Source organism: Macrosteles quadrilineatus, unplaced genomic scaffold, assembly GCF_028750875.1.
Source record: "Macrosteles quadrilineatus isolate MER2022 unplaced genomic scaffold, UCM_ALF_1.0 Scaffold_12__1_contigs__length_5162894, whole genome shotgun sequence".
NCBI lineage: Eukaryota > Metazoa > Arthropoda > Insecta > Hemiptera > Cicadellidae > Macrosteles > Macrosteles quadrilineatus.
This window is the reverse complement of record NW_026542605.1, coordinates 4,520,346-4,528,762: the sequence shown is the minus strand read 5'-3', so window position 1 is coordinate 4,528,762 and position 8,417 is coordinate 4,520,346. Positions and strand designations below refer to the sequence as shown.

At 31.8% G+C, this 8,417-nt stretch overlaps 1 long non-coding RNA gene across 2 annotated transcripts; it reads left to right on the top strand.

The window, feature by feature from the left end:
• The first annotated feature begins 3,418 nt into the window (after nt 1–3,418).
• Nucleotides 3,419–7,613, top strand: LOC129004842 (uncharacterized). Of its 2 annotated transcripts, none has more exons than XR_008491772.1 (4): nt 3,419–3,804; nt 4,678–4,843; nt 5,759–5,869; nt 7,524–7,613. It is a non-coding gene; the product is annotated as an uncharacterized LOC129004842 (long non-coding RNA). The 2 variants fall into 2 exon arrangements; XR_008491773.1 differs by lacking the exon at nt 3,419–3,804 and adding an exon at nt 3,924–4,011.
• The last annotated feature ends 804 nt before the right edge of the window (nt 7,614–8,417 follow it).

The window sequence follows — 8,417 nt, the reverse complement described above, 5'->3', positions numbered from 1 at the left end:
TTATTCTTACGTACTCACTATTCATACGAAATTTCATGATATACGTTTTGTAGGGTAGAGGTGGCAAAGATTGAAATTCAAATTATTATTTCTTTAATTATTGATTTATCTATCTTAAAAAATTTACAAAATCCCGTTAAGGTTGTATTAATACGTGTATTTTAAAGATTCAATTCCATCACACTTTTAAAATTTTATGACGGTTTTAGCTAAACTGTATGGCAAACAGTAATTATTATAAGCAATACTAATTAATTATCAGTATAGATTTCATTTCTTTTATTCATTTGAAGATTTACTGTTGCCAAAATTCACTTTTTGGGAGATTTGTAATAAATAGTTTTATATTCAGGTTCAAATTCACTTATAAAATCACGTATTTACATGCTTTGACAATAGTTCCAATTAATTAAATAATAAACCCAAGCTGGTTTAAGTTTGCACTGAAAGAAACTGTGGAATGTTTATGGTTATTGGGTAACTAATTCTTACCGGACAACAGATCCCAGTACTAAGGATAATGCAGATAGAAACTTATATAATTGCGCAATCACGTAAAATTGGATAGAAAGTCGGTCAGGCTTCCGGAAGCTCTATAAAGAAACTACTGCAAGAGAACAATCACAGCTTTTGCAATTGTTCAAAGTTTTAAATAACCAAGTTGCATTTTGGTTTACTTTTTCGTGTTCAAGATTCATTTAATTCTAATTTCAGATTTTATATGAAATTTTGCTTGCTTACTTAATTTTTGTTTCTTATAAAACGCATTAGGTTTATACCATAACTTTTTTTCCATCTAATGCTAAACATTATGAAAAAGTTATATTGTTTTCCAGTTTTAGGTAAGATATATGTAATTGCTCTGTTTATTTGCAAAAAATGCTTAAGCCGTTCGAGGTTTAATTTAGGACTTTTGAATTTGTTCTACAGTTCAGGAATGGTACCTCATTAGGTTCATTTTCATACTTTGTCTGGCCATTCTATGAGATGTTTGTGTCAGTAATATTTATTCTTAGACACAACTATGGTTTGATACACTTTTAGCAAAACCTTTTAGCCTACATTCAATCTATTTTGTCTGAATCTAAGATGCATCATTAAAACAAGAGTTATTTTCCTACAGTTACCTAACAATGTACATGTTCTCTCACTGATTTGAGAAAGCAAAGTGGCCAATTCGCTCATCAGTGAGACAATGTTAACATTGTCTCACTCTAATTACTTTGTCTCACTCCAGATTTGCAACGTGAAGGCACGAAATAGTGAGCGCGTAACATACAGACAAGGTCGCATGCGTGCGAAATACGTTGGCAGCACTGGCTGTAAATCAGCTGGTCAGCTGTTGTACTGTTGTATTTGTCACTTCACATTAAATGTCATATTAAAAGTTCCCTTCTGTGTAAAAATATGTTACGTTTCTTTACCAATTTTATGTTTTATGGTAACTGTAGGAAAAATATAATGTGTAACTCGAGTGCAAAGTGCAATTGCCTCACTCGAGAAACCATTCCTCACTCGCCAACGGCTCGTGAGTAAGTATTTCTCTCGAGTGAGTCAATTGCTCACTTTGCTCACTAGTTGCACAATGGTTATTTGTGCAGGGTAAACAGGGTCCAACAAAAAAAGTTCTCCTATACTCATGGGATGATATTTCGGATGAGATAACCAAAGAAACAAATCAGCTGGGCGGCTAATAGCTTACCAAATTCAAACCAAATATTACTCCAAAATGACAACAACAATAATAATATTATCAGCAAGTTCACTAATAATCAGTAGTAGTAAATGGTTACCCAGTTTAGCATAGAACTCAGATACCCCTTATCAGTTGTTGATGATATGACTAGATAACTCAGGCTATATAGTTTACTAATACCCAAGAACTATTAGGTTGTTTACTAAGTTCAAAATCCTTTTAAGTGTCAAAAGTAATGAACCAATCAATAAATTAAATCAACTTACAACAATAAATTTTTGAACTAGTCAGTACACAGGAACACAACAACGCTTGTGTACATGGCCATGCTAGAGAATTTTTTATACCAAATATGATAATACGCAAGGTCAATATAACAATAATTTATGATTTACATTCCCATGCAACCAAGGATCCAGTCCTTTTAAATTAAGGCAATCAAGAGCAATTGACAATCACTAGCAATTATACAAATAAATAAATAGATAAATTAATTGATTTGTGAATACAGTATTGCAATCAATGTAATATATTTTCCCTCTGAGGTGTGCTCAAATGGCTTGATAAGAAACAGAATATAATTTTAGATCAGATAATCCCCCTTCTGTAGCTCAAAGCATTCAATAGCTCACCTAAAATGCACAGTTTCAAAGACAGATAAATACAATCACAAACACTAACCAAAATCTTACTAGCTAAATTACAAATACATGAAAATTCAATGACTGGGGCCCCATTTAACCTAAAAGATTAATCCGGATAGGCGTGAATAGTCCAAATGTCTTGAGCTGTCCTCCGATAAGTCCTTGTTAAGTCCAGGCAATAAATAATAGGTAAATATCCCACATAGCACAGAATATTTATTTGATATCAAATAAACGTTCAATATATCAAACTATGTCAAATCAAAAATTTGATATTTATTTGATATTCATTTAATGTTCAAAATGTCAAAGTCAAACAATGTCAAACTTTGAATATTTATTGTATCTTCAAAATATCAAAGTCAAATAACATCAAATTTAGAATATTATCTAAATATTCTTAATGTTAAAAATTTGATTTTCTCTTTGAAAATTTCCAAATATACTAGTTTTAAAAATTTTTAGATTTAACTTTTTAAATTTTTTAGAGTAAAGAATTAGTCCCCGGCCTACAGGGGCCCATTTCATAATAAACTACAAGTTACAACTTGTAACTTGTTATTTCCATTAGATTTGCATTGGGCAATCAGCTGATTTACTAATAATTAATAATATTAGTTTGTACTTTATTATGAAATGGGCCCCAGTTTGTAACATGGAGGTCGGAGGTCAATTATCTCAAAATAATTAATAATAGGAAGGAACACTGAACACTGTAATTTTTAATTAATTGATGATGGATTTTGACTTTTCGCGGGGGGGGGGAGTTGTTGGAACATCTGATATTTTTCTGAATCTAGGCTTACTACACATTTCAAGAAGAGTGAATAGGAAACACAGCTTTTTTAAAAGTTTTGTTTATTAATAAAAAAGTCAAACTCTTAACGATTGGCCTTATCATTTTATTTATACTAGTAAATTAAACCAAACGTAAATTTAAATTTTTTAAGTGTAATATAACTCTAAAAATATGTTAAGTATCTAGTTTGAGCTTGACTTGGCCCATTCGTATGAAAGAAAGGAAGAGAGGAAGACTGAAGACAAAACACCAACTTAATTCTAACCTAAAACTCAGCAAACAAAACAAAACATTACAATACAAAACAAATTACAAAATCCGTCGCGCGACCAGTGGTGGCCAGTTTACTCACGGTGTGGATTTATTTATTTATTAACCAACAAATTGCCCATTTTGAGGGAAAGTACACGATTTATGTAAAATGTACCTATGACAACTAACTTGTTGAGTAGGCTACACAAGTAAGTAGTGAAAATAAACTATGGAAGCAACAAGAACAAGAGTATCAAGATTCAAGAACAAGACATAACCTCAAATCAGTTAACTTAAGTGTGCTGATATTTTGTTTGGTGTGTGTCACTGTTAGTTTAGAGTTGTTATTTTTGTGACTGGGTATTGGCATAACCTACACTGAACATCTTTTCACGTTTTGATCCTTGGAGTATGTAAGTATAAGTCACTATACCTAGTAACATAGACGTATTTTAGGCCTTGGCCTTACCTAGACCTAAGTTAAGCTACTGTACAAATTAAATTGGCCAGCTTATCATTCCTAATGCCTTAACTTAAGTATAAATAGATAAATCTGAAACCTCAAAATAGGCAATCTGTTTTAGAGGAAGTATTTTTCTGCATACTAATTAGGCCTAGGCGTAAGCTACTAAGTTAGGCGGCTTGCTTAGTTCTTACTGAACCAGTAGTTTATTTAGCTTCAAAAGGCAACTTCCGGATGAAAATAGTGTTCAATATATAGGCTAGTAAGTAGGACCATTGACTATACAGTCAATGGTAGGACTAACTTACTGGTTTACAAGGCAAATGGAATACCATACTGTGTTGTAATACCTTGTTAGGCTAATTTTGAAATATTACTAAGTTATGTGGGTTATATTTTACGTCAGTCACTAACTTAAGTTTATGTAAATTCACCATCAAGAATAAGTTAACTTAATTTAGGCTAGCCTAGGCCTAACATATTCTACCTCAACCAGGTTACAATTTACCGGTATTATAAAAGAAATAGCCTAGCCTATTTGAAATCCATTTTCCTTTTAAACTGAATTGGGGTACACTTCCGTATCTGTTGTCAAAAACAACTGAATGAACATAGGCTATAACGATCGATATTTTCATTCGGTTGTTTTTGACAACAGATACGAAAGTCTACCCCTGTATTGTCTCTTAGTCTTTTGTATTTTAGTTGTTGTCTGCTTCCTTTACCAACCAATGATTAGGCCTAACTAATCTTGATACATATTTAGGCCAGAGAAAGGTATGCATGAATTTAACTAAAAGTAGTTTTCTCTCCATTGTTTCAGTTGATAACTCTGCAGCTTTGGTGGAAGTTATTATTTGGTAGCAGTGAATAATTTGCCTACGGTACCAATTCTCCCGAGTGACAAAGTGGCTGTCTAGCAGCCTGTAGGCTGGGAAGGAGGAATACATTTTTCTTTTGCAATCTGCATCTGAAGCCAGCTATCTTGCGTAAGTTTTTTTTTTTTTATTTACAATCAGACATTAATAATAGGTAGACATACATATATTTAAATTAGGTTTTCTCAAAGTTAAAATAAGTTAAAATAAAGTTTCAATCTTAGGTGTTTTTATTTCAATTTTTCTGTTTGATTCGCCATGACTGTGTATGTCTTTTTTGCCATAACGGGTACAGTTCCGCAGAGAACCTGCGATATATTATCGGATTAATAACATTATATCAATAATTATCCGATTCAATACATCGTTCCCTATGTTTTTTCACTATGTAAACATCAAATTGAGTTATGATTTGCAGATTTGGTGAATTGGTTTTGCAATATTAATATCAAATCAGATATATATACCGTCCGATAATATATCGCAGGTTCTCTTAGGAACTGTAGATAAGTTAGGCTCTACCACCAAAACACAACCTAATTCATGATAGGTACCTATTGGGTAATAACGTAGCCTAAGGTTCATCACACAGTTAAGAGAGTTTCTCTTTTTTGTGACCCACTTATATAGGAAGTCTTTGATTTACACTATATAAATATTCCGGCAGTGCTAACTTGTGTAAAAGAAAACTGTATTAGTTGAATTTTTTTAAACGCACACATAGGCCTATACACACACCAAACTACATCCGACCGTTGCACTCATTTCAGTCAGTGCTCACCCCAATATTTGTCCGTTCAAGTGACTGAGGATTACTTTTACCACTACCTGGGTAAAAATTTTCAATTTTCAGATTTAGATTTAGCTTTAACAAGGCTACTCAAAAGAAGCAAATGCCATCAAAATATAAAATAGATTTCACTAACAATTTAATATGTGTACCTAGTTGTAGGCTATCCTGGGTGTTGATCAGGAAAATTAAAATATATACAAATTCTAGTGCTAATACTAATCTCTTTTATACAGAGGCAGAACTGGTACGCAAGAACACTAGGATCGTGGTGTAATGGAAATATATGTTGTTGCTACTATAATCAAGAATTGGCTTCGCCCAGCAAAGTTTAGGATTGATGCAAGGTAAATTTATTGTGTTATTTATAATTTAGGTTAAAGAAAAGATTGCTTATCTAATTACCTAATATAGAACTTAAATTTTATTATAATTAACAGATTAGGCCGACATCTAACTACTGTGATGTTTTCTTTTCAAATTGTGAATTTTCAGTGACAGGCTATGCAAATGAGCAAAACTTAATCTGCGGTTTTATCCATCTCTTTTTTCTTTATTGTCAAGAACTCAATGCCTTATCGACGAATTTAATTATAAAGTACAGGTATAGTAAAAAAATAGGTCTTAAAAATGCCTAACGAAGGGGTCGCCAACCTACAGCCTGTGGGCTACATCCGGCCCTCGTGCAGTTTTATTCCAGCCAGCAGAAAGCCAGCATACGTTTTTGAAAATTATTATTTTTTATAGCAAACACCAATTATATTCTCCCACGATTGCGTAAACACGTGTGGTCAGGTGGTCTCAGCTATATCGTGATCATCTCCCGTGATCTCGCCAAGACTCACGAGCATATTAATACTGCAGTCTCGACGGTGCCGTGATTGTCTTTTGCAATCCCAGCAACACCCTTCATTGTTGACCGTGATTTCCTTGAGGTGTAAAAAGAGAACTTTGTCAATGAATGCAGGCTCAGCCATGGGATATTTATTTACCTCGCGGCTCATACCATAATTAAGAGCAATTAACTGTCTCTTCCCCATTCAACAAAATTTGTGTACAATACCCTGTCTCCAAGTTGGCAGGTTAACGTATTTAAATAGGAACATAGTAAATGTCTCTCACTTGCTAATTTTTTCTCAATAGGCCTAGGGGAATATTAGTAGTAGTCAAGTAGCGGCAGATTAATTTAAATATATATATTTTTAATTGATCCTAATTGGCAGAACTACAAATTGAAATCTTAAACTAGCTGACATTTTAAGTGTAAAATTTTATAGCCTATTCTCACTAAAAAATCATTAAACTTTTTGTCAAAGATTTAGCTTAGAATGTGATTACTTCTTAATTGCACATCTTTCATTAGAATTAGAGGCATTTATAATTTTATTTTATGAACAGAACTATATTTTAGATTATTAAAAAAGGAAACTATGTAGTTTATTTGTTTATGGACAGATTTTGATAAAATTTGGCAAACTTATTTACTTTATCCTATACTATTGACGTATGCTCAAAAAAACTTTTTACCTTCTCCATGGCTGCAAACCTAACCTTGTTAAATCTAATCTTCATTCAATTTTTATCTTGTATATTTTTTTATATTATCAGCAAGTTAGGTTAGCTTATGACAGTTTAATTTTATAATAGAATGCTCTCATTTTGTCCGTAGTAGCCTAAACCTTAATTCAATTTTCTCACAATCAGCAAGTTTGGTTAATTTGGTTAGGTTACGACATTTTAATTTTATAATAGAATGCTCTCATTTTGTCCGTATCACAAAAAGCCTTTACCTTGTGACAAACGACAACTACAATCGCATCGATAGTAGATGATGTTGTGATTCGATAGAGTAGCGAACAATTAACGTTAGTCGCTAAATCGGTGGCGTTTTTAGACAAAAAAGTGCTCACCAAGGGAAAAGGGTTGGAGACCCCTTGTCTAACATATTATATTTTATCTATAGCTGTCTTAGAAAATAACTCTGTTGAACCTCTTTTACAGGAACAATAGAAAACTCAAGAAGGCCATTTGGGAGATGAAGAAGACCAGAATTATTTTTTTGTAAATTGTACATATCTTTTTTATATTTGTGTTTAAATAATTTTTAATTAAACTTATTTTATCATACAAACAAAGTTTTTTCTTTAAAATGTTTTCCTTGAATGCAATTTTGTTTTAAACAAATATGTTTTGTGATACTTTTGTTAATGTTTTGTCAAATAAGAAATATATATATATATTTACATTTTTGGGTCACCCAAGAACTTTAACAAACCACCTATAACTTCAGAATAATAAGTCAAATCAAGGTAAGAACAGTAAAGAAGTCTGAACTGATATTATTTTAATCGCCATGAAATTTGAAATGTGAAAAAATGCAACCTAATTCTTCTAAACATATTTTACCAATAAATGTATGAGACATTTATTTGATATTCAATTTAATTTTTATTTAATGTCAAATTAAGTGAGGTTGAACCTAAATTGACCATTTATTTGATATCAAATGAATGTTCGCGAGTATTAATTTAATATTCGAATGTCAAAAATGTTATATCAATATTTATCACCATCATATTTAAAATGTGAATGTAAATTCAATCATATTCTCTTTATTATATTTTACCAATAAATTTATGAATGTCAAATTTGATATTTATTTTATATTCAATTTGAATATTTATTTGATGTAAAATTGAGTGACGTTTGAACCTAAATTGAACGTTTATTTGATATCAAACGAATGTTCGTGAATATCAATTTGATATTCAAATGTCAAAAATTTGATAGCTATTTGATATCAAATAAATATTCGGTGCTATGTGGGATGTCACTCACCAAGTCCACCGCACAAGGTAGCTATCAGGGGAATTCCGGTCTAGACCGATTTGTCTC